Source organism: Mytilus galloprovincialis, chromosome 3 (assembly GCF_965363235.1).
Source record: "Mytilus galloprovincialis chromosome 3, xbMytGall1.hap1.1, whole genome shotgun sequence".
Classification (NCBI taxonomy): Eukaryota; Metazoa; Mollusca; class Bivalvia; order Mytilida; family Mytilidae; genus Mytilus; species Mytilus galloprovincialis.
The window spans coordinates 258,510-285,315 of NC_134840.1; the positions used below are offsets into that span (position 1 = coordinate 258,510).

At 34.8% G+C, this 26,806-nt stretch overlaps 1 protein-coding gene across 4 annotated transcripts in view; it reads left to right on the forward strand.

Annotated features, from left to right (window-relative positions):
- LOC143066885 (uncharacterized) overlaps window positions 1–4,053 on the forward strand; it is a 104,995-nt gene extending 100,942 nt beyond the window's left edge. For all 4 annotated transcript variants that reach the window (XR_012975772.1, XR_012975771.1, XR_012975773.1 and 1 more), the window contains 2 exons: window positions 2,159–2,236; window positions 2,863–4,053. The gene's annotated coding sequence lies outside the window, so the exon portion shown is untranslated. The remainder of the gene's footprint in view (window positions 1–2,158; window positions 2,237–2,862) is intronic.
- The last annotated feature ends 22,753 nt before the right edge of the window (window positions 4,054–26,806 follow it).

The window sequence follows — 26,806 nt, forward strand, 5'->3', positions numbered from 1 at the left end:
ATTTAGGCACTTCATTTGCATGTGGCAACTCATTTTGCCATTTAAAACTACCTTTTTTATATATATAAAATCTATTCAGTGGAATAAAAATACCCAAATATTAAGGCAGTAAAAAATAATAATAAAATAAAAGAAGTATTGTCACTTTTTAATTGTTATGGATATGCATATTTCTAATAGTACACTTATAGAGCTATCAGTCTTGTAAAACTATTCCTCCTTAGAGAAAAAAAAAAGAACAGAACTTTTATGCAATTTTATTGAAAAAAGAAATATTGTCACTTTTTATCATTATCGACATAATTAATGCTAACATTTGACTTATAAAGCTCTTTATTTTTGTAAAACCACTCATCCTTATGGACATAAAGAACATAATTTAGATGCCCTTTGTATAATTTTCTAAAACAAATGAAAACTTGGCACTTTTTTTGTGTGTGGCAATAAATTTTGCAATTTTAAACTTAAATTTCTTTACCTTTATGTCTTAAAATCAATTCTGTGGAGTATGAATTACCAAAATATGATGGCAGTTCAACAATATTAATGAAATAAAAGAAACTTTAACTTTTTATTGTGATGGATATTCATATTAATAACTGCATCTTTTTGTAATGTCACATCATTTTTTTTTTTTTTTAATTTTTTTCACATTTAGGTTGAACAGACCAATCTGAGGTTTAAAAAGTAATCAATTATCAGACCAGTACAAAGATATTAGTGAGAAAAAGAAATATTGTCACCTTTAATCATTATTGACAAAGTTAATGCTAACCTTATACTTATTCAGCTCTCTAGTTTTGTAAAACCACTCTTCCTTCAGAACAAAAAGAACATAATTTTTAGGCTTTTATATGATATACTGAAACAAATATACATATTGGCAACATTTTTTTTGTGTGGCATCAAAATTTGCAACTTTAGACTTAAATTTCTATACCTGTCTTAAAATCCATGTTGTTGAGTAAGAATTACCAAAATATGGTGGCAGTACAAGAATATAAAAAAAAAGAAGTATCGTCACTTGTTATTGTTATTTATGTACACCCTACTCTTATACATCTCTCTTTTTTTGGTAAAACTATTCTTCCTTAGGGAGAAAAAGAACAGATTTGTAATGCTGTTGTATAGTATTTTAATAAAATGGAACATATGGCACCTTTGTTTTATGCAACAATAATTATTAAATTTCTAAACTTAAACTTCACATTTATGTCTACATAAATCAATCTAAGTTATGAAAAGTACCCAATTAGCAGACTAGTTCAAATTATATAAATAATCAAAGACATATTGTTATTATTTAACGCTATCAACATAAATATATGTAACTATAGACTACTGTAAATTCAGAAATTAATGCGAGGTTTTTATTATTGTAAAAAATGCGACAGAGTTGTAAACGCAATAATTTAAACTCGCATTTTGAAATATCTTATATCAATTAAACAAGATTTTTCTCAAAATCGTATAAATTAAAATCGCATTTAAGTCTAAAATGACAAAATTGCCATGATAAATGCACGCAATGATTTCTGATTTTACAGTATTAGAATACTCAATTTTTGCAGAACTATTCATCCTTACTGACAAAAAGAACAGAATTTTAATGTTCTTGTAAAATATTCTAACAAAATTAAAAATATTGATATTTTTTTTATATTGTGAAACAACATGTTTTGCAATTTCGAAAGTAAATATTCTTCACTTTTATGTGTAAATTTCCAACATGAAGTATAAAAATGACTCAAATAACAGACCAGTACAAAAATATTAATGAAAAAAGGAAATATTGTCACTTTTAATCATTATCGACATGATGCTAACTCTAGACTTATACAGCTCTCTTTTTGTTGTTCATCCTTGAGAACAAAAAGAACATCATTTAAATGTTGTTGTATAATTTACCAGCAAGATTAGAAAAACATTTTGGCAAGTGACTTCAAATTATTCAATTGTAAACCTATATTTTTTTACCTATATTTTTAAAAATCATTTCTGTGAAAAAAAATAACCAAATATGAAGCAATTTCATGAATGTTAATAAAATAAACAAAAGTATTGTCACTTTTTATCCTGATTAATATAAATATTATATATATAATTGTCCCCTAAAAATGTGATCATATATTTTAAATGCTTTGTTTTAATATTTCAGACTTATAAGTGTGTCATCTGTACAAAGGATTTTAAATCCAGATATGCTCTACGACGACATGAGAGATTAGTGCATAAGGTAATTATATGGTACAAAATCTTTAAGCAGTATCAAACATGAGTTGATTTTATATAATTGTAATTTGTGTCATACAAATGTAACAGTGAAATGAAATTATATCATATAATTTGTTTCATACAAATGCAGAATGAGATTTCTGGTTTTATTATCGACAATGTTAATGAGAGATATCGTTCTGATTGCATCTGGGATATCTGCACCTATCTTTATCAACTGTTTATTCAAGTTCAATCATTTATCAAATTTCAATAATGGTTTAAATTTTATTCAGTTCTTCGACTATGGATTTTACCTTATTGTACAGAAACGAAAATATGTGATATACTATAAGTCATAAGTTAAAAAAAGTAGGGATCTGTAGACAATTGCATTGTGACAGTTGTTATCCATTCGTTTGATGTGTTTGAACTTTTGATTTTGCCATTTGATTTGGGACTTTCCTTTTTGAATTTTTTTCAGAGTTCAGTATTTTTGTGTTTTTACTTTTTAAACATTTCAAAATCGTATGTATTGGCGTGTTGTTGAACATTTGTTTTTGTAAGATTTTATTAGATATATTAATTGATTACCAATACAAGATATTTTAAGATAACAACTTATATTTCATTTTCATATTTATACAGGCTGGACCACCTTCAACTCCAGCAGTGTCACCTGCCCCAGCAGTGTCACCTGCCCCAGCAGTGTCACCTGCCCCAGCAGTGTCACCAACCCTAGCACTGTCACCAACTCCAGGTGCAGTTCAGATAGTAGACTTCAACGACATGTTAGTAATAGACACTCATTTAGATCTGCTGCAAATGGAGCCTTCAGTATTTCTTTTATTTTCAATCCCCCATATGTCTGAGGAGTAGGTCAAAATAACCACTAATACATAGTTTAAAAGGAACATTCTTTATCTTTGAAAAAATTACAATCTTTGTTTTTGTTAGTGTATACTTGTTAGAATGTTTGATGTAAAAATGTAAATATAATTTAACTGTAGATATATTTTTTTCAGTATTATTTTTATTTTCAAACCCCCATATTTCCGAGTAGTAGGTCAAAAAAATAACCACCAATGCATCAAATACAGTCTACCACTTTTTTTTTTCGAGCTTAAGAGAAGTTTCCGTTGTAATTATATAGCAGACCAAGATAAACATATGAATCTTTAATTTCAATAATTTCATTACATAGTTTAAAAGGAACATTCTTATGAAACTTTCTCTTTGAAAAAATTACAATCTTTGTTTTTGTTAGTGTATACTTGTTAGAATGTTTGATGTAAAAATGTAAATATAATTTAACTGTAGATATATTTTTTCCAGTATTATTTTTATTTTCAAACCCCCATATTTCCGAGTAGAAGGTCAAAAAAATAACCACCAATGCATCAAATACAGTCTACCACTTTTTTTTCGAGCTTAAGAGAAGTTTCCGTTATAATTACATAGCAGACCAAGATAAATATATGAATCTTTAATTTCATTACATAGTTTAAAAGGAACATTCTTATGAAACTTTCTCTTTGAAAAAATTACAATCTTTGTTTTTGTTAGTGTATACTTGTTAGAATGTTTGATGTAAAAATGTAAATATTATTTTTTTAGTGCTTGTGTTTTGGGTCTACTTTTTGTGCTATGTGAGTGTGGAGTAGTTTGTATGTGTTATTTATAAGGCATGAGTGTTTGTTTTGAAATGAAATGCAAGGTTTTTAGTGCTAACTGTATGAGAGTGTACGTTTTAGTGTTTACTTTTGTTGTATTTGTTAACTGCATACATACATGTATATTTTGTTGTGAATATCACCACAAATAAAAGATCCATTACTGTTTTGTTCTTATTTCTCCATGAACAATTCATTTATTTCCAGAGAAATAGATCATGAAAAAACACCTCAAAATCTAGCTCATGGTATTCTTTGTCTCTCTGTGTTGTTTCTTGTGTAGTAATTAGGTCTTTCCACTTTTCTGTGGAAAGACCTATTGTATTTGTTCTGATTATTATTATTATTATTAAGTCTTTCCACTTTTCTGTTTCAGTGGAAAGACTTATTGTTTTTGTTCTGATTATTAAGTCTTTCCACTTTTCTTTTCTGTGGAAAGACTTGTTGTTTTTCTTCTGATTTTTTTTTTTTTTTCTTCCGCCTAATTTTGTTCTTGCGATAAATATTTGTTTCACAATATGTCGCTTAGATATTTGGTATATGATATTGAACAGTTTATGCGCTTTTGAAATTTACCCTGCGTAACCGAATACTTTTCTTTATAGGAGTTATCTCCCCAAACACTGTTTTCCTTGTGTTCACTACTCCTTCGCAACCGTAAAAGATTAAGACAAATTTATTTTACAAAATTGCTTGTTATATCCTTCACATGATTTGTCCTATTTTGACCGAAGCGATATGAACGCTCCATATGAAAGTTATTTCCCCTTATGCATTTAATATAAGTGATATGCATTTCTATCTTGTAAACCATAAGTGATAGAGACCTAGGATCTTTTGATTTGAGGTCCTTGGTCCAAAAAAATGAAAATTAGGTCAAGGTCAAAGGTGAAGGTCATATTCTAATATTTTAATTTGGCTCATTTCCACTCATTTCCAGAAACCGTATAAGATATCGACAAATTATTTTTTCTAAATTGTTTGTTGTGACATGTAGTAACACGTAAATTTTGATTGCAAGGGTACGTTGAACGTAAATGTGAGTTTTCTCCCCTCTGTTATTAAAAAATATGCGTATGGTGATATAACTCATTAACCAAATAAAATTAAGACCTATGGTCTTTTGATTTGAGGTCCTTGGTTTATGACCTTGAAATTGTTGTCCATGAAACTTTGGTGAATTGTTTATATCTATTGATGTAAGCTCCCTTTCAATTCTTATAAATTTCAGATTTTAAGTTTTGGATTTATGGGGCTTTATTCATAAAAAAAAGGGGTATTTTCAACACTTCGGACAATAACTCAAAAAGGCTTTCACCAATGTCCATGAAACTGGTGAATTGTTTATATCTATTGATGTAAGCTCCCTTTCAATTTTTATAAATTTCTGATTTTACATTTCTGTGTTATGAATTTTTATGCTTAAAAAAGGGGTGATTTTCCAATTTTGGGACAATAACTAACACTTTCACAAAATTTTATGCAACTTTGATGAATTGTTTATATCTATTGACATAAGCTCCCTTTCCGTTTTTATAAATTTTAGATTTTACGTTTTCTTAAGTTATGAATTTTTATACTTAAAAAAGGGGGATTTTATGAAACTTTGGTGAATATATTAATGTAACATCCCTTTTGATTTGTATATATATTTATAGTTGATCATATAAATTCATTTAAAGCATAAAAGACAAGTTAAAAGAGCAGCGGGCGTATCATGCGCTAAAGCGCAGCCCTTTATTTATTATTATTAAGTCTTTCCACTTTTCTGTGGAAAGACTTATTGTTTTTGTTCTGATTATTATTTTTTTTTTTTTTTTCTTCCGCCTAATTTTGTTCTTGCGCAAAATGTTTGTTTCGCAATATGTCGCTTAGATATTTCTCATAGGGTATCGTATAGTTTATGCGCTTTTAAATTTCACCCTGCTAAGGCGAACCATTTTCTATGTAAGAGTTATCTCCCTTTTCACTGTTTATCCTCTGTGTGCATCTCCTTTGTAACAAAACAAGATAGCGACATAATTCTTTTACAAATTGTTCGTTACATCCTCAGTAATTTTTGGCGTATTTGGATCGAAGCGATTCGATGAAATTTTATAGGAGTTATGTACCTTTACGGAATAAATTTGTCGGTATGTCTTTTTAACTCATAAACCGTTAACCGTATAACCCTGGAATGTTTTTATTTGAGTCCCCTGGGTCCTAACTTAGAAAATTAGGTCAAGGTCAAAGGTCAAGGTCAAGTTCTCAATTGTGACTTTTGCTTGTTTTTGCATTTTCTCTGACACTTTGAGAGATACATATAAAAGAACAAGTGCAAAATGTCAGCTTTATTGTAGTGAAGATATGCTACATTTAGTCTTATACAATTAAATGGCATCTTATAGGAGTTGATGCCCCTGAAATGTCTTGATATGAGGTTATTTGATAATAACTTCAATTAAGTTCATTATAAAGACATTTGACCTTATACAAAAGGTTAAGTGACAAATGACCTTGAAAAATGGCTACCGGAAGTGACCTTGGGAAAACCGGAAGTAGCTTTTTTTGCAATTTTTTCACATAAAAGTACTCAGAATCCATATATTTTGTCATAAAGATACATGAACAGATAACTGAAGACTAAAAATGACTTCCAACAAACCGGAAGTGGCCAATTATCTCCCATTCTACATTCAAAAGTATATAGAAACTATATATTTTTGGAATCAGTGTGAAAGAAGCTATCATATGAGACCGGATGTGACATTCATTTCACCGGAAGTAGCATATTATCTCCCTTATATCACTGAAAAAGATAATTAAACCATTATTTATCGCATCAGTATGAAGAAACTACCTTCTTATCCAAATTTCTTTGGTGTGGAAAGACTTTCAATTGTTCTCTGAACAATTGGTTTTTAATTATTATTTATTTTTTTTTCCGCCAAATTTTGTTCTTGCGATAAATATTTGTTTCGCAATATGTCGCTTAGATATTTCTAATATGGTATCGTATAGTTTATGCGCTTTTAAATTTCACCCTGCTAAGGGGAACCATTTACTTTGTAAGAGTTATCTCCCTATTCACTGTTTATCATCTGTGTGCATCTCCTTCGTAACAAAAAAAGATAGCAACAAAATTCCTTTTACATATTGTTCGTTACATCCTCAGGAATTTTTGGCTAATTTGGATCAAAGAGATTCGATGACATTTTATAGGAGTTATCTACCTTTACAAAATAAATTTGTCGGTATCTCATGTCATTTTGTGTTATGTTGTATTGCTGTCAAATTTAAGAATTTCATTATTCTAGGTAAAAAAAGCTAGGATTTGCAATTCGGACAAAATAGAGATTGTACACTTTAATTTTTTTAATAACTTTTTCAAATCAACTTTGATTTTCATCAAACTATGTAGGTATCTTAGATATATATTAAGCTTAATGAATCCAATGTCATTTAGTTTTTTGTTGTATTGCTGTATCTTTTGTAAATTTTTTCATCCTTAGTGCCAAAAACAACGGAATGATAATGCTGTTGTATAATATTCTAACAGAATTTAACATTACAATTTTAGACAACATGTTTTGAATATAAATTAAAGAAAATAAATAGTTCACTTTTTACAACTTTTTTAAATCAACTTGGATTTTCATCAAACTATGCAGCTATCTTAGATATCTATAAGGCTTACTGAATCCACTGTCATTTTGTTTTTTGTTATATTGCTGTCAAATTTTAGAATTAAATTATCTTGGTAAAAAAAAAGCTAGAATTTGCAGGTCGGACAAAATAGAGATAGTACACTAATTTTTTTAATAACTTTTTCCAATCAGATTGGATTTTCATCAAACTATGCAGCTATTTCAGATATATACTAAGCTTACTGAATCCCAGGTCATTTTGTTTTTTGTTGTATTGCTGTAAAATTTAAGAATCGAAAGATGTTTTTTAAATTTTTGTTTTTCGGTCAGTGTTTTACGTTAGGGTCAAGGTTACATGTTAGGGTTAGCTTCAGGGAAGTAACTTTGACGGGGGTAAGTGAGGTGACCTTTTTCAATTCTGCGAATGTTTGCCCTTTTTGTGACTGCGCATGCGTCAGAAATTTCAAAGTACAGAGTATGAAAAGTGCCTTTGACTTCAATCTTAAAACAGGTGTAGAATAGATTTGAGTAGAGATATTTTCTTAAAGTTAACTGTTCCGAAAAGATGAAAAGGCGATCTAGAGGATGGAAACTTATTGGTTTTACTAAAGTGTACGCCGCACTTTCCGACCTCTCTGAAGAAACGTTTGTATTATTATTCTTTTTTGGTCAAGGTTTTAGGTTAGGGTCAAGGTTATATGTTAGGGTTAGGTTCATGTTACTTTCAACTCTGCGAATGTTTGCCCTTTTTGTGACTGCGCATGCGTCAGAAATTTCCAAAATATTTCTAGGTACAGAGTATGAAAAGTGCCTTTGACTTCAATCTTCAAATAGGTGTAGAATTGATTCGAGTAGAGATACTTTCTTAAAGTTAACTGTTCCGAAAAGATGAAAAAGGAATCTAGAGGATGGAAGCTTATTGCATTGACTTAAGTGTACGGCCGCACTTTCCGACTTGTCTGAAGACACGTTTCTGGTTTTTTTTTTTTTTTTTTTTTTTGTCAGTGTTTGGGTTTGGGTCAAGGTAAGTGTTAATGTTAGGTTCAAGGTAGTAATTTCGACGAGGAAAGTAGACTTTGACGAGGGTAAGTGAGGTGCACTTTTTCACCTTTTCGAATGTTTGCCCTTTTTGTGACTGCGCATGCGTCAGAAATTTCCAAAATATTTTTAGGTACAGAGTATGAAAAGTGCCTTTGACTTCAATCTTCAAATAGGTGTAGAATGGATTCGAATAGAGATATTTTCTAAAAGTTAACTGTTCTGAAAAGATGAAAAGGCGATCTAGAGGATGTAAACTTATTGGTTTTACTGCAGTGTATGGCCGCACTTTCCGACCTCTCTGAGGAAACGTTTGTATTATATTTTTTTTGGTCAGGGTTTTAGGTTAGGGTTAAGTGTTAGGGTTAGGTTCAGGGAAGTAACTTTGACAAGGGTAAGTGAGGTGCCCTTTTCAACTCTGCGAATGTTTGCCCTTTTTGTGACTGCGCATGCGTCAGAAATTTCCAAAATATTTCTAGGTACAGAGTATGAAAAGTGCCTTTGATTTCAATCTTCAAACAGGTGTAGAATTGATTCGAATAGAGATATTTTCTTAAAGTTAACTGTTCCGAAAAGATGAAAAGGCAATCTAAAGGATGGCAGCTTATTGGATTGACTGAAGTGTACGGACGCACTTTCCGACCTCTCAGAAGACACGTTTCTGTTTTTTTTGTTTTTTTTTGTCAGTGTTTGGATTAGGATCTAGGTAAGTGTTGGGGTTAGGTTCAAGGTAGTAATTTTGACGAGGGCAGTGGACTTTGACGAGGGTTTTTGAGGTGCACTTTTTCATCTGTTCGAATGTTTGCCCTTTTTGTGAGTACGCCTGCGTCAGAAATTTCCAAAAATAAATATCTATGTACAGAGTATGAAAAGTGCCTTTGACTTCAATCTTTACACAGGTGTAGAATTGATTCGAATAGAGATATTTTCTTAAAGTTAACTGTTCTGAAAAGATGAAAAGGCGATCTAGAGGATGGAAACTTATTGGTTTTACTGAAGTGTACGGCCGCATTTTCCGACCTCTCCGAAGAAACGTTTGTATTATATTTTTTTTTGGTCAGGGTTTTAGGTTAGGGTCAAGGTTAAGTGTTAGGGTTAGGTTCAGGGAAGTAACTTTGACAAGGGTAAGTGAGGTGCCCTTTTTCAACTCTGCGAATATTTGCCCTTTTTGTGACTACGCATGCGTCAGAAATTTCCAAAATATTTCTAGGTACAGAGTATGAAAAGTGCCTTTGACTTCAATCTTCAAACAGGTGTAGAATTGATTCGAGTAGAGATATTTTCTTAAAATTAACTGTTCCGAAATGATGAAAAGGCAATCTAGAGGATAGAAGCTTATTGGATTGACTGGAGTGTACGGCCGCACTTTCCGACCTCTCTGAAGACACGTTTCTGTTTTTTTTTGTCAGTGTTTGGATAAGGGTCAAGGTAAGTGTTAGGGTTAAGTTCAAGGTAGTAATTTTGACGAGGGCAGTGGACTTTGACGAGGGTTTTCGAGGTGCACTTTTTCATCTTTTCGAATGTTTGCCCTTTTTGTGACTACGCCTGCGTCAGAAATTTCCAAAAATAAATATCTATGTACAGAGTATGAAAAGTGCCTTTGACTTCAATCTTCACATAGGTGTAGAATGGATTCGAATAGAGATATTTTCTTAAAGTTAACTGTTCTGAAAAGATGAAAAGGCGATCTAGAGGATGGAAACTTATTGGTTTTACTGAAGTGTATGGCCGCAGTTTCCGACCTCTCTGAGGAAACGTTTGTATGATATTTTTTTTTGTCAGGGTTTTAGGTTAGGGTCAAGGTTAAGTGTTAGGGTTAGGTTCAGGGAAGTAACTTTGACAAGGGTAAGTGAGGTGCCCTTTTTCAACTCTGCGAATGTTTGCCCTTTTTGTGACTGCGCATGGGTCAGAAATTTCCAAAATATTTCTAGGTACAGAGTATGAAAAGTGCCTTTGATTTCAATCTTCAAACAGATGTAGAATTGATTCGAGTAGAGATATTTTCTTAAAGTTAACTGTTCCGAATAGATGAAAAGGCAATCTAAAGGATGGCAGCGTATTGGATTGACTGAAGTGTACGGACGCACTTTCCGACCTCTCAGAAGACACAATTCTGTTTTTTTGTCAGTGTTTGGATTAGGGTCAAGGTAAGTGTTAGGGTTAGGTTCAAGGTAGTAATTTTGACGAGGGCAGTGGACTTTGACGAGGGTTTTTGAGGTGCACTTTTTCATCTGTTCGAATGTTTGCCCTTTTTGTGAGTACGCCTGCGTCAGAAATTTCCAAAAATAAATATCTATGTACAGAGTATGAAAAATGCCTTTGACTTCAATCTTCACACAGGTGTAGAATGGATTCGAATAGAGATATTTTCTTAAAGTTAACTGTTCTGAAAAGATGAAAAGGCGATCTAGAGGATGGAAACTTATTGGTTTTACTGAAGTGTACGGCCGCACTTTCTGACCTCTCTGAAGAAACGTTTGTATTATATTTTTTTTTTTTGGTCAGGGTTTAAGGTTAGGGTCAAGGTTAAGTGTTAGGGTTAGGTTCAGGGAAGTAACTTTGACAAGGGTAAGTGAGGTGCCCTTTTTCAACTCTGCGAATATTTGCCCTTTTTGTGACTACGCATGCGTCAGAAATTTCCAAAATATTTCTAGGTACAGAGTATGAAAAGTGCCTTTGACTTCAATCTTCAAACAGGTGTAGAATTGATTCGAGTAGAGATATTTTCTTAAAGTTAACTGTTCCGAAATGATGAAAAGGCAATCTAGAGGATAGAAGCTTATTGGATTGACTGAAGTGTACGGCCGCACTTTCCGACCTCTCTGAAGACACGTTTCTGGTTTTTTTTGTCAGTGTTTAGATTAGGGTCAAGGTAAGTGTTAGGGTTAGGTTCAAGGTAGTAATTTTGACGAGGGCAGTGGACTTTGACGAGGGTTTTTGAGGTGCACTTTTTCATCTTTTCGAATGTTTGCCCTTTTTGTGACTACGCCTGCGTCAGAAATTTCCCAAAATAAATATCTATGTACAGAGTATGAAAAGTGCCTTTGACTTCAATCTTCACATAGGTGTAGAATGGATTCGAATAGAGATATTTTCTTAAAGTTAACTGTTCTGAAAAGATGAAAAGGCGATCTAGAGGATGGAAACTTATTGGTTTTACTGAAGTGTACGGCCTCTCTGAAGAAACGTTTGTATTATATTTTTTTTTGGTCAGGGTTTTAGGTTAGAGTCAAGGTTAAGTGTTAGGGTTAGGTTCAGGGAAGTAACTTTGACAAGGGTAAGTGAGATGCCCTTTTTCAACTCTGCGAATATTTGCCCTTTTTGTGACACGTTTCTGTTTATTTTGGTTTTTTTTTGTCAGTGTTTGGATTAGGATCTAGGTAAGTGTTGGGGTTAGGTTCAAGGTAGTAATTTTGACGAGGGCAGTGGACTTTGACAAGGGTTTTTGAGGTGCACTTTTTCATCTGTTCGAATATTTGCCCTTTTTGTGACTACGCATGCGTCAGAAATTTCCAAAATATTTCTAGGTACAGAGTATGAAAAGTGCCTTTGACTTCAATCTTCAAACAGGTGTAGAATTGATTCGAGTAGAGATATTTTCTTAAAGTTAACTGTTCCGAAATGATGAAAAGGCAATCTAGATGATAGAAGCTTATTGGATTGACTGAAGTGTACGGCCGCACTTTCCGACCTCTCTGAAGACACGTTTCTGTTTTTTTTTGTCAGTGTTTAGATTAGGGTCAAGGTAAGTGTTAGGGTTAGGTTCAAGGTAGTAATTTTGACGAGGGCAGTGGACTTTGACGAGGGTTTTTGAGGTGCACTTTTTCATCTTTTCGAATGTTTGCCCTTTTTGTGACTACGCCTGCGTCAGAAATTTCCCAAAATAAATATCTATGTACAGAGTATGAAAAGTGTCTTTGACTTCAATCTTCACATAGGTGTAGAATGGATTCGAATAGAGATATTTTCTTAAAGTTAACTGTTCTGAAAAGATGAAAAGGCGATCTAGAGGATGGAAACTTATTGGTTTTACTGAAGTGTACGGCCGCACTTTCCGACCTCTCTGAAGAAACGTTTGTATTATATTTTTTTTTTGGTCAGGGTTTTAGGTTAAGGTCAAAGTTAAGTGTTAGGGTTAGGTTCAGGGAAGTAACTTTGACAAGGGTAAGTGAGGTGCCCTTTTTCAACTCTGCGAATATTTGCCCTTTTTGTGACTACGCATGCGTCAGAAATTTCCAAAATATTTCTAGGTACAGAGTATGAAAAGTGCCTTTGACTTCAATCTTCAAACAGGTGTAGAATTGATTCGAGTAGAGATAATTTCTTAAAGTTAACTGTTCCGAAATGATGAAAAGGCAATCTAAAGGATGGCAGCTTATTGGATTGACTGAAGTGTACGGACGCACTTTCCGACCTCTCAGAAGACATGTTTCTGTTTTTTTTTGTTTTTTTTGTCAGTGTTTGGATTAGGATCTAGGAAAGTGTTGGGGTTAGGTTCAAGGTAGTAATTTTGACGAGGGCAGTGGACTTTGACGAGGGTTTTTGAGGTGCACTTTTTCATCTGTTCGAATGTTTGCCCTTTTTGTGAGTACGCCTGCGTCAGAAATTTCCAAAAATAAATATCTATGTACAGAGTATGAAAAGTGCCTTTGACTTCAATCTTCACACAGGTGTAGAATGGATTCGAATAGAGATATTTTCTTAAAGTTAACTGTTCTGAAAAGATGAAAAGGCGATCTAGAGGATGGAAACTTATTGGTTTTACTGAAGTGTACGGCCGCACTTTCCGACCTCTCTGAAGAAACGTTTGTATTATATTTTTTTTTTGGTCAGGGTTTTAGGTTAGGGTCAAGGTTAAGTGTTAGGGTTAGGTTCAGGGAAGTAACTTTGACGAGGGTAAGTGAGGTGCCCTTTTTCAACTCTGCGAATATTTGCCCTTTTTGTGACTACGCATGCGTCAGAAATTTCCAAAATATTTCTAGGTACAGAGTATGAAAAGTGCCTTTGATTTCAATCTTCACACAGATGTAGAATTGATTCGAGTAGAGATATTTTCTTAAAGTTAACTGTTCCGAAAAGATGAAAAGGCAATCTAAAGGATGGCAACTTATTGGATTGACTGAAGTGTACGGACGCACTTTCCGACCTCTCTGAAGACACGTTTCTGTTTATTTTGGTTTTTTTTGTCAGTGTTTGGATTAGGATCTAGGTAAGTGTTGGGGTTAGGTTCAAGGTAGTAATTTTGACGAGGGCAGTGGATTTTGACGAGGGTTTTTGAGGTGCACTTTTTCATCTGTTCGAATGTTTGCCCTTTTTGTGACTACGCCTGCGTCAGAAATTTCCAAAAATAAATATCTATGTACAGAGTATGAAAAGTGCCTTTGACTTCAATCTTCACACAGGTGTAGAATGGATTCGAATAGAGATATTTTCTTAAAGTTAACTGTTCTGAAAAGATGAAAAGGCGATCTAGAGGATGGAAACTTATTGGTTTTACTGAAGTGTACGGCCGCACTTTCCGACCTCTCTGAAGAAACGTTTGTATTATATTTTTTTTTTGGTCAGGGTTTTAGGTTAGGGTCAAGGTTAAGTGTTAGGGTTAGGTTCAGGGGAGTAACTTTGACGAGGGTAAGTGAGGTGCCCTTTTTCAACTCTGCGAATATTTGCCCTTTTTGTGACTACGCATGCGTCAGAAATTTCCAAAATATTTCTAGGTACAGAGTATGAAAAGTGCCTTTGATTTCAATCTTCACACAGATGTAGAATTGATTCGAGTAGAGATATTTTCTTAAAGTTAACTGTTCCGAAAAGATGAAAAGGCAATCTAAAGGATGGCAGCTTATTGGATTGACTGAAGTGTACGGACGCACTTTCCGACCTCTCTGAAGACACGTTTCTGTTTATTTTGGTTTTTTTTGTCAGTGTTTGGATTAGGATCTACGTAAGTGTAGGGGTTAGGTTCAAGGTAGTAATTTTGACGAGGGCAGTGGACTTTGACGAGGGTTTTTGAGGTGCACTTTTTCATCTGTTCGAATGTTTGCCCTTTTTGTGACTACGCCTGCGTCAGAAATTTCCAAAAATAAATATCTATGTACAGAGTATGAAAAATGCCTTTGACTTCAATCTTCACACAGGTGTAGAATGGATTCGAATAGAGATATTTTCTTAAAAATAACTGTTCTGAAAAGATGAAAAGGCGATCTAGAGGATGGAAACTTATTGGTTTTACTGAAGTGTACGGCCGCACTTTCCGACCTCTCTGAAGAAACGTTTGTATTATATTTTTTTTTTGGTGAGGGTTTTAGGTTAGGGTCAAGGTTAAGTGTTAGGGTTAGGTTCAGGGAAGTAACTTTGACAAGGGTAAGTGAGGTGCCCTTTTTCAACTCTGCGAATATTTGCCCTTTTTGTGACTACGCATGCGTCAGAAATTTCCAAAATATTTCTAGGTACAGAGTATGAAAAGTGCCTTTGACTTCAATCTTCAAACAGGTGTAGAATTGATTCGAGTAGAGATATTTTCTTAAAGTTAACTGTTCCGAAATGATGAAAAGGCAATCTAGAGGATAGAAGCTTATTCGATTGACTGAAGTGTACGGCCGCACTTTCCGACCTCTCAGAAGACACGTTTCTGTTTTTTTTTGTCAGTGTTTAGATTAGGGTCAAGGTAAGTGTTAGGGTTAGGTTCAAGGTAGTAATTTTGACGAGGGCAGTGGACTTTGACGAGGGTTTTTGAGGTGCACTTTTTCATCTTTTCGAATGTTTGCCCTTTTTGTGACTACGCCTGCGTCAGAAATTTCCAAAAATAAATATCTATGTACATAGTATGAAAAATGCCTTTGACTTCAATCTTCACACAGGTGTAGAATGGATTCGAATAGAGATATTTTCTTAAAGTTAACTGTTCTGAAAAGATGAAAAGGCGATCTAGAGGATGGAAACTTATTGGTTTTACTGAAGTGTACGGCCGCACTTTCCGACCTCTCTGAAGAAACGTTTGTATTATATTTTTTTTTGGTCAGGGTTTTAGGTTAGGGTCAAGGTTAAGTGTTAGGGTTAGGTTCAGGGAAGTAACTTTGACAAGGGTAAGTGAGGTGCCCTTTTTCAACTCTGCTAATATTTGCCCTTTTTGTGACTACGCATGCGTCAGAAATTTCCAAAATATTTCTAGGTACAGAGTATGAAAAGTGCCTTTGACTTCAATCTTCAAACAGGTGTAGAATTGATTCGAGTAGAGATAATTTCTTAAAGTTAACTGTTCCGAAATGATGAAAAGGCAATCTAAAGGATGGCAGCTTATTGGATTGACTGAATTGTACGGACGCACTTTCCGACCTCTCAGAAGACATGTTTCTGTTTTTTTTGGGTTTTTTTTGTCAGTGTTTGGATTAGGATCTAGGTAAGTGTTGGGGTTAGGTTCATGGTAGTAATTTTGACGAGGGCAGTGGATTTTGACGAGGGTTTTTGAGGTGCACTTTTTCATCTGTTCGAATGTTTGCCCTTTTTTGTGAGTACGCCTGCGTCAGAAATTTCCAAAAATAAATATCTATGTACAGAGTATGAAAAGTGCCTTTGACTGCAATCTTCACACAGGTGTGGAATGGATTCGAATAGAGATATTTTCTTAAAGTTAACTGTTCTGAAAAGATGAAAAGGCGATCTAGAGGATGGAAACTTATTGGTTTTACTGAAGTGTACGGCCGCACTTTCCGACCTCTCTGAAGAAACGTTTGTATTATATTTTTTTTTTGTCAGGGTTTTAGGTTAGGGTCAAGGTTAAGTGTTAGGGTTAGGTTTAGGGAAGTAACTTTGACAAGGGTAAGTGAGGTGCCCTTTTTCAACTCTGCGAATATTTGCCCTTTTTGTGACTACGCATGCGTCAGAAATTTCCAAAATATTTCTAGGTACAGAGTATGAAAAGTGCCTTTGACTTCAATCTTCAAACAGGTGTAGAATTGATTCGAGTAGAGATATTTTCTTAAAGTTAACTGTTCCGAAATGATGAAAAGGCAATCTAGAGGATAGAAGCTTATTGGATTGACTGGAGTGTACGGCCGCACTTTCCGACCTCTCTGAAGACACGTTTCTGTTTTTTTTGTCAGTGTTTGGATTAGGGTCAAGGTAAGTGTTAGGGTTAGGTTCAAGGTAGTAATTTTGACGAGGGCAGTGGACTTCGACGAGGGTTTTCGAGGTGCACTTTTTCATCTTTTCGAATGTTTGCCCTTTTTGTGACTACGCCTGCGTCAGAAATTTCCAAAAATAAATATCTATGTACAGAGTATGAAAAGTGCCTTTGACTTCAATCTTCACATAGGTGTAGAATGGATTCGAATAGAGATATTTTCTTAAAGTTAACTGTTCTGAAAAGATGAAAAGGCGATCTAGAGGATGGAAACTTATTGGTTTTACTGAAGTGTACGGCCGCACTTTCCGACCTCTCTGAAGAAACGTTTGTATTATATTTTTTTTTGGTCAGGGTTTTAGGTTAGGGTCAATGTTAAGTGTTAGGGTTAGGTTCAGGGAAGTAACTTTGACAAGGTTAAGTGAGGTGCCCTTTTTCAACTCTGCAATTATTTGCCTTTTTTGTGACTACGCATGCGTCAGAAATTTCCAAAATATTTCTAGGTACAGAGTATGAAAAGTGCCTTTGATTTCAATCTTCACACAGATGTAGAATTGATTCGAGTAGAGATATTTTCTTAAAGTTAACTGTTCCGAAAAGATGAAAAGGCAATCTAAAGGATGGCAGCTTATTGGATTGACTGAAGTGTACGGACGCACTTTCCGACCTCTCAGAAGACATGTTTCTGTTTTTTTTTGTTTTTTTTTTGTCAGTGTTTGGATTAGGATCTAGGTAAGTGTTGGGGTTAGGTTCAAGGTAGTAATTTTGACGAGGGCAGTGGACTTTGACGAGGGTTTTTGAGGTGCACTTTTTCATCTGTTCGAATGTTTGCCCTTTTTGTGACTACGCCTGCGTCAGAAATTTCCAAAAATAAATATCTATGTACAGAGTATGAAAAGTGCCTTTGACTTCAATCTTCACATAGGTGTAGAATGGATTCGAATAGAGATATTTTCTTAAAGTTAACTGTTCTGAAAAGATGAAAAGGCGATCTAGAGGATGGAATCATTTTGGTTTTACTGAAGTGTACGGCTGCAGTTTCCGACCTCTCTGAGGAAACGTTTGTATGATATTTTTTTTTTGTCAGGGTTTTAGGTTAGGGTCAAGGTTAAGTGTTAGGGTTAGGTTCAGGGAAGTAACTTTGACAAGGGTAAGTGAGGTGCCCTTTTTCAACTCTGCGAATGTTTGCCCTTTTTGTGACTGCGCATGGGTCAGAAATTTCCAAAATATTTCTAGGTACAGAGTATGAAAAGTGCCTTTGATTTCAATCTTCAAACAGATGTAGAATTGATTTGAGTAGAGATATTTTCTTAAAGTTAACTGTTCCGAAAAGATGAAAAGACAATCTAAAGGATGGCAGCTTATTGGATTGACTGAAGTGTACGGACGCACTTTCCGACCTCTCAGAAGACATGTTTCTGTTTTTTTTTGGTTTTTTTTGTCAGTGTTTGGATTAGGATCTAGGTAAGTGTTGGGGTTAGGTTCAAGGTAGTAATTTTGACGAGGGCAGTGGACTTTGACGAGGGTTTTTGAGGTGGACTTTTTCATCTGTTCGAATGTTTGCCCTTTTTGTGAGTACGCCTGCGTCAGAAATTTCCAAAAATAAATATCTATGTACAGAGTATGAAAAGTGCCTTTGACTTCAATCTTCACACAGGTGTAGAATGAATTCGAATAGAGATATTTTCTTAAAGTTAACTGTTCTGAAAAGATGAAAAGGCGATCTAGAGGATGGAAACTTATTGGTTTTACTGAAGTGTACGGCCGCACTTTCCGACCTCTCTGAAGAAACGTTTGTATTATATTTTTTTTTTGGTCAGGGTTTTAGGTTAGGGTCAAGGTTAAGTGTTAGGGTTAGGTTCAGGGAAGTAACTTTGACAAGGGTAAGTGAGGTGCCCTTTTTCAACTCTGCGAATATTTGCCCTTTTTGTGACTACGCATGCGTCAGAAATTTCCAAAATATTTCTAGGTACAGAGTATGAAAAGTGCCTTTGACTTCAATCTTCAAACAGGTGTAGAATTGATTCGAGTAGAGATATTTTCTTAAAGTTAACTGTTCCGAAATGATGAAAAGGCAATCTAGAGGATAGAAGCTTATTGGATTGACTGGAGTGTACGGCCGCACTTTCCGACCTCTCTGAAGACACGTTTCTGTTTTTTTTTTCAGTGTTTGGATTAGGGTCAAGGTAAGTGTTAGGGTTAGGTTCATGGTAGTAATTTTGACGAGGGCAGTGGACTTTGACGAGGGTTTTCGAGGTGCACTTTTTCATCTTTTCGAATGTTTGCCCTTTTTGTGACTACGCCTGCGTCAGAAATTTCCAAAAATAAATATCTATGTACAGAGTATGAAAAGTGCCTTTGACTTCAATCTTCACACAGGTGTAGAATGGATTCGAATAGAGATATTTTCTTAAAGTTAACTGTTCTGAAAAGATGAAAAGGCGATCTACAGGATGGAAACTTATTGGTTTTACTGAAGTGTACGGCCGCACTTTCCGACCTCTCTGAAGAAACGTTTGTATTATATTTTTTTTTTGGTCAGGGTTTTAGGTTAGGGTCAAGGTTAAGTGTTAGGGTTAGGTTCAGGGAAGTAACTTTGACAAGGGTAAGTGAGGTGCCCTTTTTCAACTCTGCGAATATTTGCCCTTTTTGTGACTACGCATGCGTCAGAAATTTCCAAAATATTTCTAGGTACAGAGTATGAAACGTGCTTTTGACTTCAATCTTCAAACAGGTGTAGAATTGATTCGAGTAGAGATATTTTCTTAAAGTTAACTGTTCCGAAATAATGAAAAGGAAATCTAAAGGATGGAAGCTTATTGGATTGACTAAAGTGTACGGCCGCACTTTCCGACCTCTCTGAAGACACGTTTCTGTTTTTTTTTTGGTCAGTGTTTGAATTAGGGTCAAGGTAAGTGTTAGGGTTAGGTTCAAGGTAGTAATTTTGACGAGGGCAGTGGACTTTGACGAGGGTTTTTGAGGTGCACTTTTTCATCTTTTCGAATGTTTGCCCTTTTTGTGACTACGCCTGCGTCAGAAATTTCCAAAAATAAATATCTATGTACAGAGTATGAAAAGTGCCTTTGACTTCAATCTTCAAACAGGTGTAGAATTGATTCGAGTAGAGATATTTTCTTAAAGTTAACTGTTCCGAAATGATGAAAAGGCAATCTAAAGGATGGAAGCTTATTGGATTGACTGAAGTGTACGGCCGCACTTTCCGACCTCTCTGAAGACACGTTTCTGTTTTTTTTTTGTTTTTTTTGGTCAGTGGTTGGGTTAGGGTCAAGGTAAATGTTAATGTTAGGTTCAAGGTAGTAATTTCGACGAGGGCAGTGGACTTTGACGAGGGTTAGGGAGGTGCATTTTTTCATCTTTTCGAATGTTTTCCCTTTTTGTGACTGCGCATGCGTCAGAAATTTCCAAAAATAAATATCTATGTACAGAGTATGAAAAGTGCCTTTGACTTCAATCTTCAAACAGGTGTAGAATTGATTCGAGTAGAGATAATTTCTTAAAGTTAACTGTTCCGAAATGATGAAAAGGCAATCTAAAGGATGGCAGCTTATTGGATTGACTGAAGTGTACGGACGCACTTTCCGACCTCTCAGAAGACATGTTTCTGTTTTTTTTGGGGTTTTTTTTGTCAGTGTTTGGATTAGGATCTAGGTAAGTGTTGGGGTTAGGTTCAAGGTAGTAATTTTGACGAGGGCAGTGGACTTTGACGAGGGTTTTGAGGTGCACTTTTTCATCTGTTCGAATGTTTGCCCTTTTTGTGAGTACGCCTGTGTCAGAAATTTCCAAAAATAAATATCTATGTACAGAGTATGAAAAGTGCCTTTGACTTCAATCTTCAAACAGGTGTAAAATTGATTCGCGTAGAGATAATTTCTTAAAGTTAACTGTTCCGAAATGATGAAAAGGCAATCTAAAGGATGGCAGCTTATTGGATTGACTGAAGTGTACGGCCGCACTTTCCGACCTCTCTGAAGACACGTTTCTGTTTTTTTTTTGTTTTTTTTTGGTCAGTGGTTGGGTTAGGGTCAAGGTAAATGTTAATGTTAGGTTCAAGGTAGTAATTTCGACGAGGGCAGTGGACTTTGACGAGGGTTAGGGAGGTGCACTTTTTCATCTATTCAAATGTTTTCCCTTTTTGTGACTGCGCATGCTACAGAAATTTCCAAAAATAAATATCTATGTACAGAGTATGAAAAGTGCCTTTGACTTCAATCTTCAAACAGGTGTAAAATTGATTCGAGTAGAGATATTTTCTTAAAGTTAACTGTTCCGAAATGATAAAAAGGCAATCTAAAGGATGGAAGCTTATTGGATTGACTGAAGTGTCTGGCCGCACTTTCCGACCTCTCTGAAGACACGTTTCTGGTTTTTTGGTCAGTGTTTGGGTTAGGGTCAAGGTAAATGTTAGGGTTAGGTTCAAGGTAGTAATTTCGACGAGGGCAGTGGACTTTGACGAGGGTTTTTGAGGTGCACTTTTTCATCTTTTCGAATGTTTGCCCTTTTTGTGACTGCGCCTGCGTCAGAAATTTTCAAAAATAAATATCTATGTACAGAGTATGAAAAGTGCCTTTGACTTCAATCTTCACACAGGTGTAGAATGGATTCAAATAGAGATATTTTCTTAAAGTTAACTGTTCTGAAAAGATGAAAAGGCGATCTAGAGGATGGAAACTTATTGGTTTTACTGAAGTGTACGGCCGCACTTTCCGACCTCTCTGAAGAAACGTTTGTATTATATTTTTTTTTTGGTCAGGGTTTTAGGTTAGGGTCAAGGTTAAGTGTTAGGGTTAGGTTCAGGGAAGTAACTTTGACAAGGGTAAGTGAGGTGCCCTTTTTCAACTCTGCGAATATTTGCCCTTTTTGTGACTACGCATGCGTCAGAAATTTCCAAAATATTTCTAGGTACAGAGTATGAAAAGTGCCTTTGACTTCAATCTTCAAACAGGTGTAGAATTGATTCGAGTAGAGATATTTTCTTAAAGTTAACTGTTCCGAAATGATGAAAAGGCAATCTAGAGGATAGAAGCTTATTGGATTGGCTGAAGTGTACGGCCGCACTTTCCGACCTCTCTGAAGACACGTTTCTGGTTTTTTTTTGGTTTTTTTTTGGTCAGTCTTTGGGTTAGGGTCAAGGTAAATGTTAATGTTAGGTTCAAGGTAGTAATTTTGACAAGGGCAGTGGACTTTGACGAGGGTAAGTGAGGTGCACTTTTTCATCTTTTCGAATGTTTTGCCTTTTTGTGACTGCGCATGCGTCAGAAATTTCCAAAAATAAATATCGAAGTACAGAGTATGAAAAGTGCCTTTAACTTCAACCTTCAAACAGGTGTAGAATGGATTCGAATAGAGATATTTTCTTAAAGTTAACTGTTCTAAAAAGATGAAAAGGCGATCTAGAGGATGGAAACTTATCTGTTTTATTGAAGTGTACGGCCGCACGTTTCGACTGGTGAGTCTTGTGTGGACGAGGCGCGTATTGAATTTTAAACCTGATGCCTTTTGTGATCAATTAATCATGTGTTTCTTTGTTTAATACGTTCTCTTATTTATTCGTCTTGTAGTCCTGTAAAATTATGTTGTCATTTCAATGTTATATTTAACATTGCCATTAAAGTGCGAGGTTTGGCATGCCACAAAACCAGGTTCAACCCACCATTTTTATCTTTAAAAATGTCCTGTACCAAGTCAGGAAAATGGCCATTGTTTTAATCATAGTTCGTTTCTGTGTGTGTAACATTCTGACGTTGTGTTTCCGTTGTGTCGTTTGTTGTCTCTTATATTTGAGTGTGAATTCACATTACTATTGATATGGTTATATTTATGAATTTACAGTTTACACATTTTTGAATTTTTTAAATACTAAGGCTTTTCTACCTCAGGCATAGATTACCTTAGCTGTAATTGGCAAAACTTGTAGGAATTTTGGTCCTCAATGCTCTTCAACTTCGTACTTTATTTGGCCTTTTTTGAAACTTTTTTGGATTCGAGCGTCTCTGATGAGTCTTTTGTAGACGAAACGCGCGTCTGGCGTATACTAAATTTATTCCTGGTATCTATGATGGGTTTAATTATAAGACTTGTCACGGTACTTTTCTATCCCAAATTCATGTATTTGGTTTTGATGTTATATTTGTTATTATCATCGGATTTTGTCTACTGCATAGTCCGTTTCTGTGTGTGTTACATTTTAATGTTGTGTCGTTGTTCTCCTCTTATATTTAATGCGTTTCCCTCAGTTTTAGTTTGTTACCCCAATTTTTTTTTTGAACAGCGGTATACTACTGTTGCCTTTATTTACATAAACCGACGATGATTAAAATCTTAAAAATCTGTATGTGTCTGAAAACTGCCTTTGACTTTCAGACAAAAGAATTGATTCGAGTTAACTGTTCTTAATAGCGAAAACGGCGATCTAAGGACGGCATTTTATTAGTTTCACTGAGGTGTACGGCAGCAATTTCCGACCTCAATCAAGAAAAGTCAGTGTGAGAGTAAAGGCTTAGCCCGATATTAACTTCAACTCCTAAACTAAAAGATAAAAACATTCAGTTTTCACCATAGGCTTGTTCGTCTAAAAATACTGTTCCTGAGAAGTTCGTTAAAAAATTTAAGAATAGTCCTCCCGGATGCTTAATATGTGATCTCAAGTAATGGAACAAAACTGATGTATTGGGTGGGAAGTGTTTGCCAAACCTTAACACTTTAAATTGACTGTGAAACCTAAAATATTAATGGACGAAATGATTTATACAACACTAGTTTAAGACGACAATTGGTCTATATACATTAAAAATAAAAAATAATTGACCAATAAGACACGCAATGTCAATTGTCCCTCTAGTGGTGGAAGAAAACATGAAATTGACTTTGTTACCCCGAATTATAATGGACGAAAATAAATGTAAACCTGACCTTCTCACAGTGTATGAAAAGCCTCTTCTTGATTTCTGTTTGAAATTTGTCTTTATATATGGGACAATTGTCGTGCGGAAGCATACATCGTCGTCCCGCATATACGGATCGATCAACTTTTCGGGACGACAATTTTGGTCGGGACGACAATGTCCTCCCGGATGCTTAATATGTGATCTCAAGTAATGCAACAAAAACTGATGTGCTGGGAGTATTTGCCAAACCTTAACACTTTTAAATTGACTGTGTTACCCCCAATATTAATTGAGGATTTATACAAAAAAAATGACGATTGGTCTATGTACAATAGAAATAAAAAGTAGTTTGTAAATAAGACACGCTATGGCAATTGTCCCTATCATGATGGAAGACAACATTAAATTTTTGAAGGGACGACAATTTTTGTCGGGACGACAATGTCCTCCCGGATGCTAAATATGTGATCAAGTAATGGAACAAAACTGATGTGTGGGAAGTGTTTGCCAAACCTTAACACTTTAAATTGACTGTGTTACCCCAAATATTAATGAACGAAATGATTTATACAACACTAGTTTAAGACGACAATTGGTCTATGTACATTAAAAATAAAAAGTCATTGATCAATAAGACACACAATGTCAATTGTCCCTCTAGTGGTGGAAGAAAACATTAAATTGACTTTGTAACCTCGAATATTAATGGACGAAAGTAAATATAAAAACTGACCTTCTTAAAGTGTATTAAAAGGCTCTTTTTGATAAAAAAAAAAATTGATCAATAAGACACACAATGTCAATTGTCCCTCTAGTGGTGGAAGAAAACATTAAATTGACTTTGTTACCCCCAATTATAATGGACGAACATAAATGTAAAAACTGACCTTCTCACAGTTTATAAAAAGCTAGGTCGGGACGACAATGTCCTCCCGGATGCCTAATATGTGATCTCAAGTAATGGGACAAAAACTGATTTGTTAGAAGTGTTTGTCAAACCTATACACTTTGAATTGAACGTGTTACCCCCAATATTAATTGACGAGAGGATTTACACAAATAATCGTTAAGGCGACAATTGGTCTATGTGCAATAGAAATAAAAAGTAATTTAAAGATAAGACACGCAATGTCAATTGACCCTCTAGTGGTGGAGGAAAACATTAAAATACATTGCTATCCCTAATTATAATGAACGAAAGTAAATATAAAAACTGACCTTCTCACAGTGTATGAAAAGCCACTTCTTGATATCTTTTTAACTTTTTTCTTGATAATATGTGCCTTTTTTCGTGCGGAAGCATCAATCGTCGTCCCGAAGATGCGTACCTATCAGCTTTTCGGGACGACATTTTAGGTACGACCAATGCTTTCCACACGATATTTTTTTTCCAACTAGATTATTACACACTACTGTATCATGTTACTTCATATGTTGAAAATAATATACGAACAATCTTTTGTTTAATTTAAGTGGTTGTATAAAAACAGATACAATATTAACTCTTCATCAGTTGTAAAAAGTTGGGGTTAATGTTGGGGTTAGGCTTCACTTCATTTAACATTAATCTTTTCCATTCCTCAACATGATCCTGTGCTTCGATCGGATTGAAATTTAAAAAATAGACCCAAAAGTGTCAGTTTTTTTTTTGATGAACAAGCCTATGTGGAAGACCGCATGTCTTTATCTTTTGTAGTTTCGGAGATTATTTTTATGTTGTGGTTAAGGCTTGACTCTCAAACAAACGTTTCTTCAGGGAAGTCGGATAGTGCGGCCGTACACTTCAGTGATACGAAACAGTTTGCTTCCTCTAGAACGCTTTTGCAGCTTTTCAGAACAGGGAACTTTAAGAAAATATGTCTATTTGAACCCAATCTAAACCTGTTTAAAAATGAGGTCAAAGGCACTTTTTATACGACCGCAAAACTTTTGCGATCGTATATTGGTATCACGTCGTCGTCGTCAGCGTGGTCCTAAGACTGATTGTTTCCGGATAATAACTTTAGTATAAGTAACTAATAATCGATTAAATTTTAACACAATGTTTATAACCATAAAAGGAAGCTTGAGATTGATTTTGAGGCTTAAGGTCAATAAAGGTTGAAGAATTAAGGGCCCAATGGGCCCAAAAGAAGCATGCATCTACTAGAGTGGCATGACAATAGGTTTAGTATAAGTATTTCAATTGCTCAATTGTACCACAATGTTTAATACCATAAGTAGAAGGTTGGGATATATTTTGAGGGTTATGGGGCATAAAGTCTAGAAATAAAAGATTAAAAAGGGATCAAAGACAAGCATTTTAGTAGTTTCAAGGCAATGAATTGGAATTATCCTTCTTTGTCTAGAAAGGCTGTTGAATCACCTTTACCCAATGCTTTATGAAATATTCTTTTAAAAATTGGAGTGATCTTTTTTTTGTCCAGAATGGTAGTTGAATCAACTTAAACCAATGCATTATACAATATACAATGCACTTTTGGCCATTTTTGGATTCGAGCGTCACTGATGAGTCTTTAGTAGACGAAACGCGCGTCTGTCGTATATACAAAATTTAGTCCTGGTATCTATGATGAGTTTATATACAGTGATTACAAGTACTATTTTATATTTAAGTATTTTATGATGTATTTAAATGAGTAGTCATTGTTGCACTCCATAAGAAATTTAAATTCAGATCAGTTTTGGAATTAAGGAAAGGGGGAGGTGAAAAAAATATGGGGAGAGGGGTCAATTTTTCTCATTTTAGATTTCAAAAATACAAATGAAATTTCTTCGAACATTTTTTTGAGAGGATTAATATTCAACAGCAAAGTGAATTGCTCAAAGGCATATTTCGTTCTAAGTTCATTAGACAACATTCATTCTGTGTCAGAAATCTATGCTCTGTCAACTATTTAATCACAATCCAAATTCAGAGCTGAATAAAGCTTGAATATTGTGTTCATTCTTGCCCCAACCGTTCAGGGTTCGATCTCTGCGGTCGTAAAAAGCTGCGCTCTGCGGAGCATCTGATTATACCCTTTTCTTATACATTTCACGCATGCAAAATCCCTAAAAAACTAAAGACTAAGAAGCACTAACCCCATCAAAAACTTGGGGTGATCTCAGGTGCTACGAAAGAGTAGGCAGATCATGCGTCACATGTGGTACCCGTCGTGTTGTTCGTGTTTATACCAACCCAATAAATAGTCTTATTCAGTAGTCACATTCATAAAAGGGAAGGGGATT